General features: G+C 33.0%; 1 protein-coding gene across 5 annotated transcripts in view; it reads left to right on the top strand.

The window, feature by feature from the left end:
• Window positions 1-24,387, top strand: part of Sytbeta (Synaptotagmin beta) — a 229,780-nt gene that overhangs the window by 75,625 nt on the left and 129,768 nt on the right. For 3 of the 5 annotated variants that reach the window (XM_031978896.2, XM_031978897.2, XM_076368488.1), the window contains exon 1: window positions 8,852-9,311. The exons of 1 other annotated variant lie outside the window; for it this stretch is intronic. The gene's annotated coding sequence lies outside the window, so the exon portion shown is untranslated. Of the gene's footprint in view, window positions 1-8,851; window positions 9,312-24,387 lie in introns of those variants that run through there. One more of the 5 variants, XM_031978895.2, reaches the window with a different exon arrangement.

The following is a 24,387-nucleotide window of genomic DNA, read 5'->3' as shown; positions in this document are numbered from 1 at the left end:
CTGTTACACGCCGAATTATTCGCCGTTCTAGTTCGGTTTTCACTGATCTTTGTCGGAACTTTCTGGTCGGATAACATCGGGATCAATCTGTTCCGTTCCACGCAACGTTACCGGCGGACTGCGAATTCTTATTCAAATTTGAACTTTTACTTACGCTTCCAGTATACTTCCATTTTTGTTCCCCGACGAAACGACGTATTTTTGAAAGTAAACTTCATTTAGTCGTAACCGGACGATTATTTCGATGACATCGAGAGGAATAAATGTTTTGAAACAGATGACATTTCGTTTTCACCGATTCAGAGGGGAACGTGATACGAAACGGAACAATGTTATCGACTTGTAGAATAAACGATGAATGTTCTGTGGTTCGGCGCTTTTCAATATTTATTACATGCAGTTGTGGAAGAAGAATGTAATTTGAATCTGATGATATCGATATACGTGTGTTCTGTAACAAATTTGTATTGTCATCTCCGATATGACATACGAGCGCAAAGGGTTAATTTACCGAGTTTACGCATTGCTAAATCAAATTCCCCAACGATTTCTCGGAGAAACATTTATCTTCTCAATGATCGCAAAACGAAGAGATCAGAAATGCGTCGGATCAAATTCGGATCGTTTACTTCTGTCAGATCGAATTTCGGCCCGTCTGGTGGTTCCAGTGTCAGAATACAATTAATCGTTTGTTTCTCCATTGTTGCCCGCGCGTTCGTACTTGGAACAGACAACGAGGAACTAGGATATTCCCGATTCCCCTTAGTTTTCGGGTACGCGGCAAATCGAGAGAAAAATCCGATGAAAGTCGCAATAAAAAGTGCTTCATTCAGCACGCACGTCGAAATTGAAAAACTCTGACCTCCGGCGGTCGCTCCGTTATGTTCACTGCCGCCATCGATGCGCGCAACGTTTTATTTTCACGGTGAAATCGCGGAACGTTTTGCGACGGCCGCGTTCCCGCGTGTTACACGCGTGCCGCGGGATGTAACGAGTGGTTGATTTTAATTGTAGTCACACGGACCGACAGGAATGTTTCACGACGCCAATTCGAACGGAGATTCATACTTCCATTGAACGATAACCAACTCTGCATTTGATTCGCGGGGGAACCGCATTGTCATTGAACCTAACAATATTCATATTCATAATTGTAACATCGTCATCCCTATCATAATACCAGATCCCTTTTAACAGTAAATGTATCGACATTTTGTGTATCTTTATTTCTACTGCAATCAGTCAAACAACTAGTTACAAAATAGAAGTAAACTAGTTAATTTTTGTCCTCCTTTTCTTTTTCTTTTCCATAAACATAAATGATATTCAGTAACATATATAATAATAAATCTAACTCGTTTACTTCCATTTTGTAACTAGTTGTTTGACTGATCAATTTTTGTCTTTCCTTTCGTTTTCTTTTCCATAAAGGTAAATGATATTAAATAATATATACAGTAATATATCTGAGAGACCTGTTTTTATCCCAGAAACTTAGCTTCGAATGTTCATAAAAAATTAAATAATTGAGATACCGAGGTATGGAAGTCTGAGAATTATCGACTAATGTTAAATATTCGCGTTTGTAGCAAATAATACAAAAATGTATTGCATTTGTTTGTTTTTACTTATTTGAACCTCTGCATAGCAATAGTGTAACTATATAACGAGAATTTCGCAGAATTCACGATATTTTAAATAAATATAAAAATTTTAACACTGAAACCACCGAACAATTGAACTGTTTTCTTCTAACTTATTTATAGAAACTAAAAGTACATATATTGAGATTTTAAAAGTGGGTTAAATACATTTCTCATAAAAATCAAGTTCTAATAGTTAGAATTTCTATCATGGAACCGCTTTCTTTTAGCGGACTTAAGTTAGTTTCAAAGTAAACAGCTCTTTTATGGAAAGCGCCATAAACATTTTGTTGAATTTAGTGTTGAACCGAGATTAAAATAAAAATATGTGACGTATACGTTTGTGATCCAGATGACATACTTCGCAAAGCCTATGTATCGATTGATGGAAGAATATGAAACACCTTTTACGCGATTGAATGCATTTCGGGCAAATTTGGCCATCTTTTGTTCGGCTGACAATGGTTGCCGATGGTATATGGGTGATGAGATGAATGGACACGTTATACGATTCATGATCGGCGACTAGTTTCCTGTCTATCACGCTATCATATTCTAGATATTATTCACCGATCGGACACGTAATCAACAAATCCCTGAACGAAGATCTGTTTGTAAAATAAAAATTATATTTACTGAGAGCAATAATATTTCACAAGGAATAAATAATAAAAATATAAATAAAGTATAAAGAACAGAAATTTGAGAAACATGTCGCTCCATTAAGAAAATATAATTTTATAAATTGTCGATGAGTCAATATCGTTACAAAATATTGATGACAATCAATATTTAATTCATTATAGAAATACGATTGCTTTGAATTTTTATTCGTTACTGAATTGAAAATTTAATTGAATATTTGAGCTGTTTATTTTGAAAATGGCATAAGATGATTTAAGAGAACAACTGTTTAAAAAGATAATGCAGTCTTGTAATTATTGTAATCATTAACTTGCATTTGTTTTAAACTTTCGTAATAAGTAACTTGTTTATTTAAATGGCATGGTACATTATCGATTGCACTTTGGTTCCCTGTATTTCCAGCTGTCCGTAAAGTGGCATTCTTTGAATCCTATGACAGTCAGTGTTCCGTAAAGAAAGATACCAGGTGTATCGACAGTCAGAATTATTGTTCATCTCAGAACAGATTTATTATACTTACAAATGACTCTGTATTGATTTCCCAGCTCTGAAATACCGACACCGTGAAAATATCTCATTGCACTAGCGAACTCTACCTGAATGAACCGGTTACCTTGTGAACTACATAAAACTGCAACGTAAAAACGATGAGTTAGCTTATAAAAAATAAAATGTTGCACTTTGGGAATTATTTACACTCAGTTTATCGAAATATGAATTGTAAATTGTTCTGTTATTACCGATGACCGAATGATACTCAGGAAATTAAAAATAAATTGAGTTTCTTGTTACGCTGCCAAGGCAACGAAGTTTTGTATATTCTTATAACAAATGATTAACGAAACAAACGTATGTCGAATTCTAAAAGAGTAGACAATCGGTCAGTATCGCCATTACGTCGGTAGACTTACGTCAATCATGTACCGTATCTTATAAAGTATTTTATTGCTGTACATTTTTTTTTAAAGTTCGCGTTTTAGTTTGCGAGGAAACAGTGTTTTAATTATTTTACAAAATAGACTGCAATTTTAAAAGTAGCGAAATGAAAGCCAAGATGAATTATTGTTTGATGAATTATCGGATACAGCAAGTAATACTTCTGATCAAAATGAGCTTAGTGACACTAACAACATTCTTGAATTCAGTGATGTTATTAAAATTTAAAAATTGCATACGTGCATTGCGCAACGTAATTCTGGAACCCTCGGAAATGTGCGGGCATTGTCGGGCATTAATACGCTTACGGTAGATGGAGTGTTAAGTAACATGATTTTATTCGAGTTATTTAATACGTGTAGTAATGGGTGATATCACTGATCGGTTTAATAAATACATGAATCACGTCCTTCATTAACCCATTAAGTCCTAGCGATCTATTAATAGATCATTCACTCTAAATCGTTATAGACAATTTATTTGTTAATAAATAATGTATCTAATGATTAGGATAAATATTAGTTAGTATTTAGAACGAATAAATCGAATCAGACGTTATTTCCAGATAAAATTTATACTTCATTTAAACTTTTGAAAATTTACAAAATGCTCTATGATTGCACTGCCGCGAGAAATTATTTACACAATTTGAAATAGCGAAGTTAACATTTTTTCAACTTGGAATTGCAAAATAAATGTTTCCAGAATAAATGTTTTACTATTTTTCCAAGATAGTACGGACACTCATTACTCGAAATACAAAATTTCATCTAAAAATTGAAAAAAAAATGTCATGGGACTTAATGGGTTAAAGGTCGACATACAGTATAGCGAAGGGCGTAGCTACGCTTCGCGTTGATTTGTGATTATAAGCCAAGGCTTCATCGAGTAACACCGTTATTTGCTCCATACGCGATTTGTTTTGGATTATTGTAAGGAACAACTATGCAATTCTGTTTCATTGGATTGTTATATCTGTGTAATTATTGTTTCCACTCGTCCACGCACATGACCGAATACAATTATCACGTGTGAAATTATATTCAAAATAATTTCAATCAATGTTTCCTGATTAAGCTGATGGGGTACTGATGTTGATAATTGGTACGGTTCCAAACAAGAAGCTTTATATATCCTAATTAGTTTTGTAACAGAGCGTTACATAAATGTTCACGAACGTGTACAGAATGAAATTAGATCAATATAAAAAAATATTAAATTTATAGTTACCCAGCCAGTTATAATAATACATTTTAAAAAATATTAGACATATATAAATAGGAATAATACATATTTATAATAAAATTAATAAATAATTAATATATATGTATAATTTAGTTAGTAACATAAGAGAAATATAAAAGATAAATAAAAATAGACAAATTGGATCTTTAAAAAGAAATTTAAAGTGAAGATTTCCCGCACGGAATTCATAGTTCATATTATTTCTGATTCTTTTTTATTCATCTTTATGTTAGAAATATTCAAAAAGCGCGTCAACATTCAAAACATCCATTGTTTGTTTTATAATTGTCACCTATTTTTGGTTTAATATTATTTTTGTATCTTATCCCCTAAATTGGTTAAAGTGAAATTTATCTGTTACAAAATATTTATTTCTCTTGGTATAATTTATTAAATAACCATCCAGTTATAACAATAAAATAAATGCTTCGTTCCTTCACTTTCTCTGTTCAGATCGACACTTTTCACGTAACCTCTACAATTTTTTTAAAAACAGCGACACGTTGCTTACGCGAGAACTAATTAAGTGGAACAGGAAACTTAAAATTCTTGGTATTAAAGTTTTTTTCTCGTTGCCTCTCGAGGTTTGTGCGGCGTGAGGAGACCGCGTATAAAATAGAGAAAGCTTCCTCGGGAAACTTTATTCCAAGGATAGAAAGTATAACAGTTTCTCTATGCTTTCAAGTTGGGTATGCACAAGGTTCCTTCGTCCTATATAATGCTTTCCCCGCGCGGAACTCGATTGTCGTTGCTGCTTTCTTTTCTTTCCCCGTGCAATCTAAGGTTCCTTCTTTGTGCGGAATCGGATTCACCTTAATAGGTGGTTGCCGTATCCTAAAAGATTATTATTTTAAAATGAGAAATGGAAGTGCGGCGGATACGACATAGATTAATGGAGAATGAAATTGTAGCTCGCGGTGTCAGTAATATTCAATGCGAGCCGATCTTCGGAACATTCGTTGTTTGTTTTATGAATCGATAAGAGTTTCCTTTTGTTTGATATAGTTTCTGTGTTTCTCTGAATTGGATGAACATCAGTCACAAAATATTTATTTCTCTGAATATGATTTATTAAATAATCATCCAGTTATAGCCATTAAATAGAGTTTATTTAAGAAAATACTTCATTTCATAATTTGGAGACACCTTCCGTGTGATTACATATTCGTATCGTAAATTCTTTAAAAAGATTCTTTTAATAAAATTCATTATCTTCTTTCCTACGATGTCTTTCATAATTAATTTTTGCGTTTTTCAGCGTTCATTTAATTTTACATCGATAAATCAGTTTTTCAATCCTTGTCTTTCCTTTTTCTGTTTTCACGAGGAGAAAATTATCCTCTACCTTATTTACCTTTATTTTGTAATCAGCTATTTGACTAATTATGATAGAAATTGGTATATACAAAACGTCAGTACATTTAGTGGTAATAATTTTCTAGAAACAAAAAAAATTGAATGATTATCTATATCCAAGTTTTCTTTGGAACATAATAATTGATAAGAGATGAATATTATTTAATTTGAATTCAGGAGAATTGAGTGAAATTTACTTTTGTTAATTTCTGTTTGAGATACTGCTTGGAAAGGGGTTGAAACGGGTGTCCATTAGTTCTTATAACGGAAAATTGTGAGAAACTGTGAAGATTTGTTAGGGGAACTTGCTTTAAATATTTCAAACATATTTTCATAACAGTTAACTTTAACAATATTAAAAGAAAGATATCTTCTGTGAAACAAAATGAATCAGACAGATTTTCTTATTATCTGAGATATTTAAAAAAATCTTTAAAAAAGAAACGTGTGTAATTCGAGATTTAATATTTTATGTTCGTAAAATAATGCCAAGAAATCAAATTTAGGAAATTTCATAGCTCGTCGTCGTGGAGACGAACAATTCTCCTCCTTGTCCATACTTTTATATCTTTTTTATGTCCTTTATTCTTGAGAACGTCTGAAGTACCGTAAGACAAAGGTCTTTCCGTGATATTGCGATACTTCTTTTCATTTTTTTTCGCGTGAACATTAAACCTTTTGTATAATCAAACTTCTTTAATCATTAAGTGATGTAGAATCTAAAAATTCACAATTAAACTGGGATGGTTTACGGTTATTCACGATTTTATAGATTTACTTCCTTTTTTATTATTATATTCACAGTATTTTTCTATGCAAATTGTATATGAATCAGGTACTCTTCGAAAATTTACATTTTTCCCTCGAGAATAAACTATTTTCTCAGGAAAATATCAGAAACTGTATTTCGTCGCATGTCTTTTAATAGCAATCATGTACTTGCATAATGTATGTAACATTTCACTCTCTCCGAATTTTCATTGCTTGAGCAATAGTTTCTTTTATAATTACTAGATTGAAGATGTTCATATATTAACGAGAAATTTGAAAGTATAACCTTCTGCACAATAGTCATAATGTGATAAAATGTATAAAAGATTCAAGGTATAATACTTTTTATAATATTCGTTAAAAACACTTGTCACTATAATTGTATTTATCTAATTATGTTTTTAAAATTTTTAATGTGCACAAGGCTTTCTAGTCTAATAATTACAGTTACTGTTATCATTTATTATTACAATTCAGATATAATTAGTACATTTATTTTTTATTTAATTTGTATGTACCTTTTCGTTAAGTTCCATAATCAGAGAACATACTTTTGTTCTCAAAATTTCCACGTTCATTAGCATTTTCATACAATTAGCTCCCAAGATCACTTTAAAACCCGGAGATAGTGTTACTACGGCATTTTGTATTGCTCGTTTCATTCTATCGCGGCTATTTCCCGGTGAGATTATTTGATTATCCCCTCAGTTATCCGGTCTTGAACGCAGCAGCTTCGCGCAGTTAGTCTCCCGGGGGAGGAAAATAAATATTTTATGCCAGGTTCTCTGACCAAATCCGCGGTATGATGGGGTATGTGCTTGTTCTCGAGTGGGTGGACAGAGAAGAAATGAAAACGCTTCAGGGAAAATGAACCTCTTCCGAGGATAACGTCGAGACAAATAACGATAAGTTACATTAAAAATCCTCCCATTTCTCTGCCATTCACTAATTCCTTCCACATTTAAGGCATAACGTTATATTGTACTTTATAGAAACGAATAAATTCTACGTAAATTAATATTGCTGTGTATTTCTATTGAAATCAAATAGAATACTTTAAATTTATAAAAATTCTGCAATTCAAATGATCTTTTTATGATTCGAAAATTATTGTACGCAGCTGAAGTGGCGCTAAACGTACATTTTATTTTTATTCGAAATTCTATTTTTTTAACGAGGCAGGAGTGTTTTGATTTTCGGCGATTGTGTGGTATGTTTGTTGAAGAGACAGAGTCAGTGAGTTTTATTTTAGTATTTAATTAACCCAGAAACATGTAACAAATGCTTCTTTTTCTTAACAATTCAGTAATAGTAGTTAGACTAATTACTAATATTAATAATCATCAGTGATCGCTACCAAAGAATTACTAATATGAATGATTACATAATAATAATTAATATCTTTGTAATATTAGTCTTATTTTCTCTGAACAGTTCAGAAGTAATACATAGACCACTATTATTCCAAGCCATTCATTTATTATATTATCATATTGGTATTATTATCTATAGACTAATTTGAAAGTCCAAATTTTAAAAAATTCTATAAGTTGTTCCCATCAGCCACTCTTTCCTTATCTCTTCACGCGACCCTTTCACTAGTTTATTGTATTATTGCAAATTTCAAAACAAGTTATAAACTTAATATCTATACAAGATTAATACAATCGTGAAGGATTGACTTTGAAAGTCCAAATTCGAAATAATTGTATAAATTGTTCCAAACTATAAAAGGTTCAAAATAAATCAGACGCCTTCTTTCCTTGTCCTTCCACGTGACCCTTTCACTATTTTATTGTATTATTGCAAACTTCAAAACTTAATATCTATACAAGATTAATACAATCGTGAAGGATTAACTTTGAAAGTCCAAATTCGAAACAATTGTATAAATTGTTCCAAACTATAAAAGGTTCAAAATATATCAGACGCCTTCTTTCCTTGTCCTTCCACGCGACCCTTCCACTATTTTATTGTATTATTGCAAACTTCAAAACTTAATATCTATACAAGATTAATACAATCGTGAAGGATTGACTTTGAAAGTCCAAATTCGAAACAATTGTATAAATTGTTCCAAACTATAAAAGGTTCCAAATATATCAGACGCCTTCTTTCCTTGTCCTTCCACGCCACCCTTTCACTCAGCCCGTGTTGTCATTTTCGCCCTTCTCCACGCGACCCCACGCGGTCTGCCGGCTCCGAACGGTGACGACCGAGCAGCGGCCGAACGCGTTCAGTTGTTAGCGCGCCGCGACGCGAGCAACCGCCATTGTCATTCGCTCCGATCGACGCCGGAAGTCCGCTTCCGTTCACCAATTCAATCAATTCCAATCTCAAACGAAAACGAACGAAATTTAAATAAGATCATTTTGTTTTATCACAATTTTTCGGCTCGAAACAGACGGAACCGAACTTTTTTCCCCGATCCTTCGACCGAAAATTTTCTAATCGGAGACACTGATTGTGTCCTTGCTTTGTGGGATTTCTTGGTGTTCTTTTGGTGAGATTGTAAAATCACCGCAGATTTGTTTACATTTATTTTCTTACGATTTTGAGAACCAAGCGTCAACACCTCTTGTTAGTCGCCGGGAATTGTGCACCCTATTTGCTTTTCCTTGACGCCAACAGCTGTCCGGAGTGACTGAAGTCGTTGGTGTTTCTGGTTTGCATAGATCGATCGCTGCTTCTTGATCCTGCGATCAATTTAACCGAGTAAGTGTTATTGTTAACTTGTCGCAATAACTTTTTGTATTCTTAACTTTTATGTGTGGACGTGAATTCTATCGCCGAGTATGGAAATCTGAAAATTACCGATTAATACTACATATTCTCGTTTGTAGCAAATAATAAACAAATTTATTGTTTTTATTAGTTTAGATATCTTTACACAACAATAGTATCAACTGTATAACGAAAATTTTACAGATTTCAAAATTCACGATATTTTATATAGGCATTACTAGATGTTTCTGAATAAACTTGAGTGTTATTTCATCTTAACATTTAATATTTAATTAACCTACTTTTTTATGTCGGCGTAATTTTCATTGGTCTGTTCGCTGTAATATGTAGTAGATTGTTTGAATGATAAGGCTGTATTCATGTGTATTCTAAGCAATTGATGTTATTAAGAATGAATGAAGTACTGATTACAAATCGATGAGTATTATTGTTTTATTATCACTATTTAAACGGACTATTAAAACTACCAAATATCAAAGTAAAATTTCTTCGAAGTATAATAATTTCCAACTGTTGTCTTATTTAGAATTTGATTAACATTACTACCTACACATTCACGGAAAACCACTCTATAATAATTGTAAAAGTTTCTTAAACGATAGAAAACTTTTTCTATTTTAATTCTCTCAAGCCTACCTCAAATTTCGCAACTTTCATAATAAAGTTCAACTGTTTTAAACCGTTTTATTATGGGATCAGAAAGTTTGTTCGTTTCTTATAATATTTTTTCCACGTTTTGGATCGATTTTAAATCGGTTCTAAATCAATTTCATGTCGGTTCTACACCTGTTAGTTTCTGATTTTGAAAGAAACGCAGGATCAAAGTACAGAACTGAAAAATAACAATTATAGAACCGATATAGGACCGATAATATGTCGGTTCTAACGAACCTGAACCAAAACCGATTTACCGAACAACGGTTATGACTTTACGTCGGTTCCCCATACCTGTTTCTGTCGGATATATGAAATTTTCAAGCAGTTATCTTCGAAACCTTTTCAATCTCCGGTTCTCGTCGTCCCTCAAAAATCCTTCGGTTGCCGCGAATCGCCTCGCTCGATCATTCCGATGTCACATCGTACGCGAACACATAGAAATAATGGTGGTAGATGTTGGAAGGTTATCCAACCTGATGGTACAATATTCTGATAACAAAACCACGTAGCAGGACAATTTTCACAGCGAATCAATACCGCTTATCGAGTGTACTGTGTAAACTGTCCTAATCGGGATCCATGATTTTCATGTGTAATAAATTATCACGTCGGAAGCGCGACGTACACCTTGAATATAGAAATTTTATGTCCCTTTCGCCTTTTTCGAATTTAGATAATCAATCTTGGCAGTACGCGAAAATTTTGCGATTAAACGTTTTTGAACTTCGCGTGACAGTAACATGGACACCTTTGATTTTGTGAGAAAATTAATATCTACTTTTGAAATATAGAAAATGTAAGAAATACAATTTCTTATAGAATATTTCACGTTCGTTCTGTTGAATGTGAAAGGAGAGTAATCTTATGTTCGATCGAATCAACGGTTCAGTGAGAATAATTTTCTATTTTATGAGATAATTTATTGTGGCTTTGAGCTAATCGAAACAGTTCATAACGATTGTCTTCAAAATTAATTAATTCTAGGAATTCAGAATTTTTCAGAAAAGGAATACATTTCGTTGAAACATTTGTATTGACATCATAGCAGGATATTCAGATGAATTTTTACAAGATTTACTTATTCTTAAAATGTTTTGATTTCGACATGATATAAAAGAATTACGCATACTTTCCATAATTCTGTATTATGCAATCAGTTCCTTCGGTTCAAGGATACAGAGAAGAAGCAATTTTCTTGTGAAACCAGATCGTTTCAGCATTTTCTGCAAAATCCGACGTTTCATATGCACCGAGCTAATATTTTGTAACAAAAACATCCCTTCCCAGGCGCAAGAAACTTACTTAAGACCCAGGGAACAGGTATCCTTCCTGAACTTATCATCCTTCCGTTACTCGCGTGGCGGTATTATTGTTGCTCGCAAATCACTTTCTTTCCTGCGGATAAATCTTGGAGCAAGTAAAACGATATTTTTCCTCGAGCGAGGTAATAATCGTAAAACGAATGCCAGATCAGGGGTCGCGGTAAAGGGAAGGAAAGGGGTGCGGAAACGACACCGGCAGGGAAATAAATATAAAAATGAACTGGCAATAAATCATCGGAGAAGTGACATCGGTCGTGCTGATGATAGCAAAAGGCTTCGAACGCTATCGCTCTTACGACCGTCGTTTCTCGAATAGACCAATTCACCGGATCCCCGTTTTTCTTTTGAGATGGGAAAAGCATCTGTTACTGGCGAGACCCTTCGTATTCCTTCAATGTAGCAAACTGATGTATACTACCTGAGGTAACGTTTTTTCACGGTGAAATATCAAATGTTATACTGTTCGTTCTGAAATGTCGGGTCATTTTATAAGCGAGTTACTCATTGGCCAAATCGAATAACTCCAATCTTTGAATTTCTTAAGATTGTACTGTGAAAGCGTTTCATTGGCATTTAACTTTGCACATTTAAATCTCTGAAGACGGATGCTTCGACAGTTGACAGCGGAATGTAGGGTCAAAGTAACATACACATTTGTTATTCGCGGTGTTCAAAGAATATTTGTTCGAAATGTTACAAACATGTATATAACATTGTAATTTTTGTTTGCACAAATAGATAGAGTTATGCTCGTTTCGTTAGTTTCTTGTCAATGTTATAATTTTTTTCTTTTGGGATTTGGTTGTTGACACATTGTGTACTGGTAACGAGAAATCTCGTTTTTATATAAAGACACTTAGCTATGCAACTTCGCTAATTAGCAGAGTATTGAAAAAAAAATAAAATTTAATTCGAATTGATTATCTATTTAAAATATATTACATAAGAATATGATATCTAAGTTTTTCTATGTATAGTGATATAAGTCGACCTCAGTGAAAATTGCCATCCGCAGAATTCAGTTTTCTGAAAATTAGCCGGTGCGCAATGTGTTGACACTTTTAGGTTACTCTAGAAGCAAGTTCCGTGTAATTTTGTTTACAACTGAAAAGATTAAAAATTGAGTTTTATTTCACACTGAAAAACCGAAATTACTTTCTTGTCAACCGAGTATATGTAATATAATATTTATTAAGAGCAATTAGTATATAAAATAGTTGTACGTATCGTATGATTATGACATATAAATTTTGTATATATTTCGATATTGTAGTATACACAGTTGGGTCAAAATGAACCTGCATGCGCCGTGCGAAGGTTAAAGTAAATTCCCTTATTATTGGACGCGGCATCACGAAATAACAAACATTCTTTTGGCCATGGAAAACTTGCAATAATAATCAAAATTACTTGAAAGTTATACTATTTTATATATTTCACATATTGTTTAGATTAAAGCTATACCTATAACGATGAAGAAGAATACATTCTGCGATGATTATTTAATTTTCTATTAAAGGGAAAATTTTAAAACTTTTCTCTAGTTTTTGTTTTGTGGCAACTTCCAGTGTAGAAAATTAATACCTATATTTCTCTTAACTGCTAACGTATTGGACATCGTCGTGTACGATCTTCCGTATTTTCCCATTATTTTTTTAATCCTATTTGCGAAATGGAAGTATAATAACATATTGTAAAGTAAGATAAGAGACGACATTAGTCGCAGGGTGATATGATAGATTTTAATTTCCTAGTACTAAATTAAACGTGCACTGAAGCTAGTGAAACAAAATGCATTTTTGTAAATTAATATTGCTGTATACTGTTATTAATATTACATGAACCGAATTGATAAAAATATACAATTTAGATTAACTTTTTATTATATAGAAATGATTGCACTCGATTCAAGCGACGATTAACGTGAGTTTCATTTTTATTTGAAAATCGGTTTTAATAAAAGAGGAGTTCTTTTATTTTTTGATTTCAAACTGAATGATGAAAGCGATTCGATATTTTTCAGCGACTGTGCAGTCGTATTCATTTAAAACAAAAGAGAGGTGATCAATTTCGTATTCAGGAACTATTCGGGATTTAAAAAATGTCTCAAACGCAATTTTTTCCATTTTGATGGGTTTTCGATGTATACAGGTTAACACTTTTTTGCAGTTTCCTGCTGGATCGATAGATGCAAAAAAGTTACATAACCTAAATCTAAATTAAGTATACCAAATTACTGTCCTCTCAAAACAAAAAAAGATCCATTTGATCCATAATTCCATTTATAAATTAAAATGGAACATCTTGTACAATAAATATATACTATCATTAATTTATTCATTTACTTATTAATAAATATATTTCATAGATAAAAACGTGATACTCTCTATAATAAATATATCTTATTACTAATTTATCATTAATTCATTAATTTATCTATTACTAAACATAACTTATCATCATTTACTGAATATATCTCATTAAAATATATTTCACAGATAAAAATAGGACACCCTGTGTAACAAGTACACATAGCTATATTTATTTGAAAAAAAGAAGGGATAACGAAGTTTCGAATTCAAAATACTCTACTAACAGTCGTAGTATCCCTGTTATCAGATATCGAGAGACAATTTCATTTGCATTCGAATAACGAAGCCGTTCGAGTGGAATGAGACCTATAGGGCTGACTTTCGCTTTATTTCCCCGTGATATCGATCGAAGGATACGAAATCTGTGGTACAGTCGGTCGGTCGGTCGGTCGGTGTATTTACAGAATTACGTTTTCAATGGAAATGAGGATTGCAATTCCTTCGCGCCGCTCGACTTCTTCCCGGCACACAGCGAGATTTGAAAAAGACTCCTCGAGTTTCCGAAGCCATTAAAATCTCTCGGCGCATGGATTGGAACTTGTTTGACAAACAAGTTTCACCCCGCGAAACTTTCGGGCGGCTCGCTTAAGGGAACGGTGCTTACTCCGTACCAGTGTAATTTCGTTAGGGCAAATTCGCGAGCTTGTAACTCTGTAGGGATCTACGAAGACAGGAACGCAGAACTACTTTTTCTCCTGCTCAGAGAATTTGCATAATTTAATAGCGGAGAAACAAAATTTTATTTGGAATTTTGAGGCTGCGCAGTTTCTGCGGCAGCCCAGTTGGGAGCTTCGTTGGTGAATTTTTGAAAATCTTACGGTATGCGAGACAATTTTTATAGATCTATATTTCTTGTGTAGTATATTGTAAAATCTAACTGCAATTTGTAGTGGAGTTTTAACTCATTCGAGAGCAGAGCTTTTTAAACACTAGGTTTACCGATATTTATTGTATTCAACGTAATAAGTGTTTCGATTCAATAATAGAAATGATTATTTCAATGAAATTTTTAAAGACTAAACGAAATGCCTAGGTTCTACGAATCTATTAGAAATATTCAAAACACACGTCGATGTTCAAAGCATTTATTCTTTAATGCTAATTCTTCAGAACTGATTATATTTTGTTATCTTAATAAGTGTAGTAGGCGATTAATGAAACATAAGGTAACGAAACAAAATATTTATATATTTAACACTAGGACTACCGAGGATTTAATACGACTGATATGTAGTCCCTATAAAAATTCTAACAATAGATTATTTTCGGTTTCCTCAGACATTCATTATAGTCAAAGCTATTTATTTTCAAGATCATTTCGAATATTCAATGCTTCTAAGATATCAATAATTGTGAAACAAAACAATCGAAAGCAGTCATTTTGACTGGTGCTGTAGTTCTAGTGTTAAACAGTTACACAGAACACGCGAGGGAAGAACCTCGACGCCTCGAACGTTCACATAAAGCGATTCAACACGTTCGCTACCGTTCACATATTCGTGACGACCATAACCCTATATTTTACATAATGAAAATGAAATTAATCCTATGGATATTGTTATAAGAAATTGTAAACTACGACAATACATTTAGTAACCCATTGACTCGTTTCAGTTTTATTTTTCTAATATTTTGTTTAGATTTACTGGATCGAGGAAAATATTATAATTTCGAGAAATTAAAAAATGCTTCGTTCCACGCTCGTGGTATTTTGCGCGTGAAAAGTGCTCGACTCATTATCTCAATAGAACAATATATAACAGTTTCAAACAGTTATTTCCAGAACCTTCTCAATCCCTGAAACTGACGCAACAACCTAATAATAAATGGTATTTTAAAAGGATACATGTTTGATTCAGAATTTTTCCTTGTTTGAGGATGCACATTGCGTATCCTGTTGAAAGCATGCAATTGATCGGTGCAGGTAGTAGGTGGTAGGGCTACGGAATAAAGATCCGTAAGCTTGACAGTCTTCACTATTTGCATTTCAAATTCCAACGTATATTATGCTGCGGTATCTTTCTGAGGAAAGTGCAGTTTACAGCATTGAAAGGAATCGTGAGTTCGAATTTCCTGTAACGATAAAACAAAATTTATCGATGACTACGAATTTTCATTTATATTAAGCTGTTACTTATTCATTCGAATCGATTCATTTCACGCGAAAGCAAATTTCACGAACGAATAACCAAACTTTCTTTCTTTCTTTTTCGTTTTACATTAACTCTTGTAATACCATTTGACATAATAAATATCAGACTTCCGCATTATAAGCGAAGAGTGCAATATTTCCGAAGCCTCCTATTTATAGCCTATTTATAAAAATTAAAGCTTTAAGAATTTTGCTATTTCAAAAACATTATCTAGATTTGATAATATTCAACATAAATTCCAATAAATTTCGATGACCGCCCCGACAACACGTAATTTTATTTTTACACGGAGAATAAATGTTATTTTCCCCGTCGCGCGGCAGTCGTTTCAAACATTTGACACCGCGGCACGAAAGTGGGAAAAGTTACATGAAAAATAAAATAGTTTTCCATCTTCTGTTACAGTTCTGAATTACGGACGTTCATAAAACTTTCCACCTTTCTCGCGCGTCACGCCGCAGTTATTTTCATCGTCGTTGAATATACAATCCCGTTTACCGAAACCAAAGTTTCTTTTTTCTCGCTACGCATGACAACAGCTAAAAAAGGTAAACAGAGGTAACTGTTTTAAAAATATGTGTACATACAGTATCCAGCGAACTCTATTAATTCCCGCAACAGATAATTGCGTTGTTATATCGATACTATCGAGTTGTACAGGGTGTCCAATTTTAAACCATCGATGAATACATTTTTTATTGCCTTCCCATTTGATTGTTAATATAAAATTGTTAGCATTCAATTTTTCCTAACGACAGCTTTTCGTTTATGTAGAAGAAATTAATTATAATTTTGAATTTTAATAAATACATAGTAAAGTTTAATACGGTCCTTCCTGTTTCCACGAACAAATTTATTGTTTAACTTGTTTACTGTTGTTTTGTGACCAATTATTTGACTGGTTATGGTGCTAGTCGAGTTATTGTTAAAATAGGACACCTTGAATGAGATTCTTGTTCCTGCAAATTCATAATTTCCGTGAACACGAATCTGTTCTAGAATGACACAATGGGGGTCTGATTTCCATAGCTTGTAACGTAATTTCTCATCTTTTCTTAAAAAATTTATCTTGGAACATAATAAAAAGTGACACGAAGACGAAGCAGGCTCGTTTAAGTGGCTTAAAGAAATGGCCAGTTTAAAGAGGCTTCCGGTGTTTTAGAGGTCGCACAGAATGTTAAAAATAGTTTAGATTCAATTATTCATTTCATTTACGCGTTGTAGCTTCGTACAACTTTTTAACAGAACGGTCGTGCAGAATTTAATATGTGTAAAACAACGCTTTCTCTCTATTGTTTGAATTATGCATCCACGCAGCTTGTCGGAAATTTTAAATTATTATTCGATCGTTACTCACGTGTGATTTTATTTCCTTTTATAGTCGGAAATTGATTTCACCGAAGGAAATTATTTGCGGCTCATTGCATCGATTAAAGATAATAAATTTCCATTTTTTCCAGCTTAAAGAATCGTTTGATATAACAGTTACTGCTACAGTCCGTGGCAAAAAAATTGCATGCTTAACGACCTTTCTAATTTTCAAGCATTATGTCAAATTAAATGAAATTATATCAAATTATATCAAATTATATAAAATTAAATTAAATTAATTGTTAGGCGTGATACTTTTGTCGCGCACTGCACCTAGATAATTTATTCAACAGTACGTTCTATAAATATTCTACTAATCGACTACCTCCCGGTACACTTCATAAATGTTGGCAAATATTTGCAGTCTCTAATTTTCAGCCGATGTTGCGCACAGAAACGTCAAGTGCCATTTTTAACGGAAAACATTCTTTGATAATTTCAAACAGAAGCAGACTGCGTTGATTGCAGTTTACGTTTCAAGCAAAACAAAGAACACAAAGAACCCGTTGAAACAAGGGAACGCCCCCTTTCTCTCTTTCTGCTTTAATTACAGTGAGGTATACGTAAGCAATAAATAAAATCTTTTTCCGATGCTTTTCAAAGGTATCTTTCCGCGGAAAAATTTCTCGGTTGGGATGAAATGTATCCGAGCTCAACTTCCCGTTGCACCATAAATAAAGCAGAATATAATTCCCGGAGACGAGGATTCGTCCTTTCGATGGATCGCGATGCGTTTTATCATCAGGTGAAAATCATTTCCCAGAGAGGCTCGGATTATTTTGCGGCTGGACGCACAGACGCGTGGAACGGTGAAAGGATATTTCGTGCGTTATCCGGATTCTGCTAATTTCACGTGTACCCGACACGGACACGTGGTAAATGAGCATCGACCCATGCAGTGTTTATGAAATCGTTGGCGACACGAGCGAAGGATAATCCACGTTGATTATCTTTTCGTACCTCGCACGTACTGCCTACGAAGATTAATCCGAGCTGTTAGTATTAAAATAAAATCGCCTGTTAAACGTCGAATTACTGGCAATCCTCTTTTCGTTGTGCATCAGTTACAATCCGATTCTTTACGCCGTTTCTAATTGTGAGTAATGAAAATCAGTTTAGCAAGGTTTAACCCTCTGACCTATGATCTCTTTTGCGATTATGCTTCATCCTTTATCGACGAGGTATTATAATTCTAGGATGACATATTGCTGATGTATTATCAGTCTTTAATCTTTAGTTTTAGTTTCTACTTATAATAGAACAATGTATCTTAATAACAATAATTCGAATCGTTTCATAACGATACATATTAATTATAATGATACTGTTATTACAGTGTAACATTACAATAATATAAATTCAATTTTAAACTTGAATTCTTTTTTATCGGAACAGTAATTCATTTTTTCATGGTACACGTGTGCAACTAATCAATTTTTGAAAGTCGATTTCCTAACTACCAATTTATTTCGAAATATTCGATGAAATTAATATCGCGTCACTATGAATATTTATGCATATTCTCATGAATAAATATAATCAGTAGTGAACTGACGCGCTAGCAAAGTGGCAATCATGTGGATGCATACAGTAATTTTCGAACTTGATTATATAGGGAACTTTATATCGCTCCTTCGCTGCAACAATGTGACGTAATTTTGAATCGTCGCGATTTTGTAAGAACACCGCGTTGAAATTCCAAATATGCTTAACTAGGTATTGAACCAACATAGGAATTTTTGCAGTATTGTTATACGGTACTGCGAAGTTCCGCATCTTTGGACAGCTTCTGTTTTACGCGAGTAACTTGAAAACAGATGTCTTTTGGTTTTATTTCATTACTTGATGGTAATTAACTCCTTGCGCTACCATTTAGCCGAACAAATTAATGTAACTGATACTTTTGAATAATTTTTTATTCGAAGGTCATCGTATTAATGTTAAGAAAATCGGAAAAATTGAGAACCGAGTTCTAAGTGCTGAGAGCTGAGAACTAATAATTGAACATTGAACATTAAAAATCGAAATGTTCGATTGGAAATTTGGGAAAATTGGGAAATTTGAAGGTGGGAAATAAGAAATGAAAATTGAGTTAAAACAGTAATTACAAGGAAACAAAATTTGGCATAAACGAGTTAATAGGTGTCCGCTGCAGACGAAAAGTTGTTTTGTTGTTCTGTTCAGCTCTATTACTCAATTATCTCGCTGTCAGCTGTGACATTGTACCGAGTTTCGCCGACAGCCACACATGAGCAATGAACTTTTTAATCGATACGCGTCACACGCAGCCCGAATCGTTGTCGACGCCGACATCATCAGAGACAAGCATCGTTAGAGAGAAAAACTGCTTTCATCTTTATTTTCGTATTTTACAAATTACTTCAGTTCCCATGCTTTTGACAGACCATCGAAACAACAATGACACTTAGCTTAATTTGTTGAATACAGGTGCATGAGAAATATTTCTGTTAAACTAACATTGAATTTACTGAGTGCTCTTATCAGCTAAGCCATTGTTCATTTGGCAAAACTGAAAATGAAATAACTTTGAAACTTCATTTTGATCAAATATGCTTGGTGTTTTATTGTTATGAGCTATCGTTTATATCTAACGTGAATATTTATATGATTTCTACTTTGTCCTTGCAACAACGAATCTTATACTTTAAAGAACATCACAGTTTTGATTAAAAACTTTCTTTTTCCACAAAAGAAACGTCAGAATCTCATAATCGTAGAATAATATTTAATTATAACTCTTTTAGAATTAAGTTCAATATTCGAAATTTAATTAATGTTATTTGTGTCGAAAGTTTTCCGTTTTATAAATTCCTAAATTAAAATTTCCTTATAAAACATTTCGAAATTTGATGTTGTGACCTGCCAATGGAGATATGGAAGCTTGTGTATTTTTCATATATTTACTATTATATGTTAATTATCGCTATAATTTCTTCAAATTCATAATCGTTACTTATTTGTATCGAAACAATAAAAGAAACTCAAATATCAAAATTCCATGTGTCTGGACACGTTAAAAAATTTGATTATCGATGTACTCGGAAGCTCCAGTCAAATTCTTGTGTGCAACGTACGAAAGAACTTTACCGTTCAAAGGTCACCGTTCAAAGATTGATTCTCAGGATTGAAATACTTAAGTGGAATATTTTTCAAAGAAAAATCTTCTTCGCGAAAGTTTAGGTATTCTATCGGATAGAGCAATTTCAAGCGGTTTTAATAAGAAGCACTTGAGTGTGCTCGATATTGGATGAATCGAGACAGGTCTGTCAGACCAGGAAATATCGAACCGTCGCAGGCAGAATGAGATTAATTGAGGCTCGATTAAGTCCAAGGATATTTGAGAGGAAAACCAATTTGAAAAAAAAGAGGGAATGTTTCATTTGCTAATAGTATTATGCCATCATGTGTCTGAAACTTTAAAAAGTCTAAAGTGAAAAAGGTTTAATTGCAGTTCTAAACGAAACTTATTCGAAAGACTGAATAAACTTAATCTGATTGTTATTTAGGAATAACGAATACTTAATATATTCGTCATTCTTAAATAATAAATAACAATCGAATTTATAAATCCTTCAATAACTTGAATAACGATTAATTACTTATTTGTCATTGCTATTTTAATTAAGTTTTCCAACATTGTCTGGAATAAAGCTCTATGTTACATTTTGTAAATTTTAGAGTACAACGGAAAAACAAATTTCTTTCAAATTGAAAAATGAAAAGAATAATTTAATAATTAAAAAGTGATTTCTTACTCTTTATCACTCTTGCTTTTTAAATAATTAGAAAGTAATTTATTACAAAAATAATTAAATACAAAATTTAAACGACGCATTCTTTATTCTTTAATTAAATCGTCAATGTTCGCTTCTCTTTTATGCTTAATTTCTGACGTACAGAGTAACAATTAACAAACGAAACATTGTAGAAACATTCTTTACATCATACTCCGTCCTTTTCACAAAAAATACAATTTTTGACTTTGTATCAGAGATTCTTTTTCTAGACACCTACGTATTTTTATTATACGCGACGCGTATAAAATCTGTTTCTCGCGTGGTAGAATATTGAATTTCCTCTTTTTTCCCACAGATTATGGTTTCCCCTGATTTTACGATCGATCGATATTCCCTATCGAAAATACATTGTAGCCGGACGGATTTTATGCAAGCATTCATTTCCCATAGGGTTGTCAGTTCATAAACTGGAGTTCGCTCCATGAAAACTAATTCTCAAAAGAGTGCTCTGTAATGCGGCGTGCATTCGTGGGATACGCAAATACATTTTAAGTGAAATGTTAGGAAATTTAAATAGTGTTTCGTTCATTCATATTAATTCTGACATGATGGATAACCGTTTTAAACCAATGTAGAATCTCCATTTTGTTAGTTTGGAAAAGAATTTTTATTCGGTTTCGTGCATACTTCCTACTGGATACATTACAGTACACAGAAAAACGTGTAAAATTTATTCATCGGAAAATTTTCTAGATCATTAGTGTGGAAGAAAGAGAATTTTATTTGTATAAACAGTATTTTTAATGCACGACTTGCAGTAAAGCAATCACTTCAAATCAAATCGCACACTGTCTAAAACATTCTTTCGTCACCGTGCAGTAACATCGGGACATTTGGAATATTCTACATTCATTTGCCACAGACGCAAAAATCAATATTACAGAAAATCAATTAACTAGAATATTCCGACACCTTGAATATTTATTCGAAGAACGTACATGCTCGTTCGTGGATACAATAATTTCTACATAAATTAGAAAATATTGCAAGTAACTTATTTACCCCCTTTGAAATATTAATTAAAATGGTGATTTGTAGATTAATATCGAAGAAAAATGTTTAATTTAGTAAAAATGTGATTTCTCAAGAAGATGCAACTTTAAGATAATTTAATTCGTCTTAATGACTAGGCTTCTAAACTAAAATGGTGGTTCATACATTGATATTGATTTATACGTTGGTATTGAAGAAAATTTCTTAATTTAGTATAAATATTATTTTTCATGAAAATACAACTTTAAAATAAGTTAATTTAACTCGAAGGCTAGACTCTAAAAGTTAGATAATAACATTATTATTTTAATCAGATAACAATATCGTCCAGAAGTTCGAGCAAACTGAAAATTCTTATACGTGATTTCAATTTTATCTAGTCGTTTAACTACTCGAACATTCCATTTGGCACGCGAGTTTCTTCCTCTCGTGTTTGGAACTCGGATAAGCCCGCGAGTACCTTCTGGTTCAGAAGTTCTGAAGTTTCTACGCGGGGAAACTGAAACGTGAAAGAACGGTGTACGACAAATCTCAAGCATCGTTTCACAGTAATTATGAGCATGCAGTCGCAAGTGAACTCTTCACGCCGTAGAAGCGCCACTTAGCGAGCATTTGAGTTTTATTTAACGATTATTTCGATTTTGGTTTAACATGAACTATCTTCCTCTTTTCACGGTCTATTTAATTTATGAGGAATTAGAAAAAAATCGATATCCTTTTTACACGATTTGTTTAACACGAGTCAGACAAACATATATTTCCTTTTTACACAACTTAATTCGATTCAACCAACCACCGAAATTGTAACACGAATTCTCATATGGTTTATTGCATTGGGTCATCCCATAAATAATGCAGTCATTCATATTTATTTTATTTTTTAAAATAAAGATAAACAAAACTGGTTATCTGAAACACATTCTCCTTCGTTATCTATAAATTGCCTGTCAATACATTGTGATTACTTGAAAAAAAGTTTTGTTTATCTTTCATTTTTAGAAATTAAAGTAATGTAAAAATTATCCCATAGGTGCAGTATAATTTGGTGCAGAAATCTTCTTGAAACGGAACGTATTTATCGTGCGAAAATACAACGTGTGGGTGTAATTCGTCTGTTTCTAATTCGAGACGCTGAAATTTATAGACTCGCTTTCTGTTTTTCACGAACGACAGTCTTAGCGTCAAATTACGTTATCCCCCGGAAAATCTCAAGTAAATATCGAATAAATCCTAGCGTGACGTCATTGCTCGGTGCGTCGATTAGCGAGCGGTAAGTGGTCGGATTAAGTTTTAACCGAGTAGCAAAGGCTCGTAGCCATCTTAATAGAGATTACACCGTTAACAAGGGCATTATTAACATCGAGAATCGATAACGAATTAGGAAGTTACCGCGACTGTTTCATGCATCGATTTACATTGTATTTCTTTTTTGTATTTTCTCTTTGCTTTTGATAGTTAATCGATCGGTTAACATTTGGTTGAATTTAATGTGATAATTTAACCCTATATGCTACAATATCGTGTCAGGTTCGTGGTGAGAGTTTAAAACTGAATTCGACAAATCTGAGGATTTACTTTGAATGTAAATTAATCTTTTCCGATAAATTATCAACGATGAAGTAGTTTCATGAAGCAGAGTTCTAAAAGGAATCATAGAACAAAGAGTCAATCGACTGAATTAATGAATACGTGAACAGAAGTTCAAAAACTTTGTGTTAAATTTAATGTCTTCACGTATAAAATCATTTGTTTCATTAAGTCACGTTAATAAGCAAAAAAGCTATAATCTGCAACGTTCGTTCGTAAAGATTTGTAGTAAATGTTCACGATTTACAGAATCGTCTGTACAAATGTAATTGGGATGTAGAAACAAATATAATTACATATTTTAATGCTGGCTTCCTTCGTGCGATGCAATTTTTTTATTGCTGACATAGACGTTCATATTACAAACCAAACTTATCATTTATATTAAAAGCGATAAGATAAAAAACCGTGATTCTAACAAATAGATTAGAAGACAGTAAAAATCGTTTTTTTTTTACTCATTGTTATCTTTATTCTTTCATCATCACTGCTGGAAGTTTTCCCAGCCGTTTCTTTTTTCTCGTCAAGGATCTCTGTTGCAAGGTTAATCCAGTTTCTTCAAACTTTCTCCAGAGAAAAAGGACGCGGATTTATTTCCAATGCAAAATACAAAATACAAAATTTAAAGGAAGCATTCTTTATTCTCTAATCAAATCATCAATGTTCACTTCTCTTTTATGCTTAATTTCTGACGTACAGAGTAAGAATTAACAAACGAAACAGTGCAGTAACATTCTTCACATCACCCTTCGTCCTTCTTTTCAGAAAAAACA

Source organism: Nomia melanderi, chromosome 6 (assembly GCF_051020985.1).
Source record: "Nomia melanderi isolate GNS246 chromosome 6, iyNomMela1, whole genome shotgun sequence".
In the NCBI taxonomy this organism is placed as follows: domain Eukaryota; kingdom Metazoa; phylum Arthropoda; class Insecta; order Hymenoptera; family Halictidae; genus Nomia; species Nomia melanderi.
The sequence above is the reverse complement of the archived record's forward strand: the minus strand, read 5'-3'. Positions and strand labels throughout refer to the sequence as shown.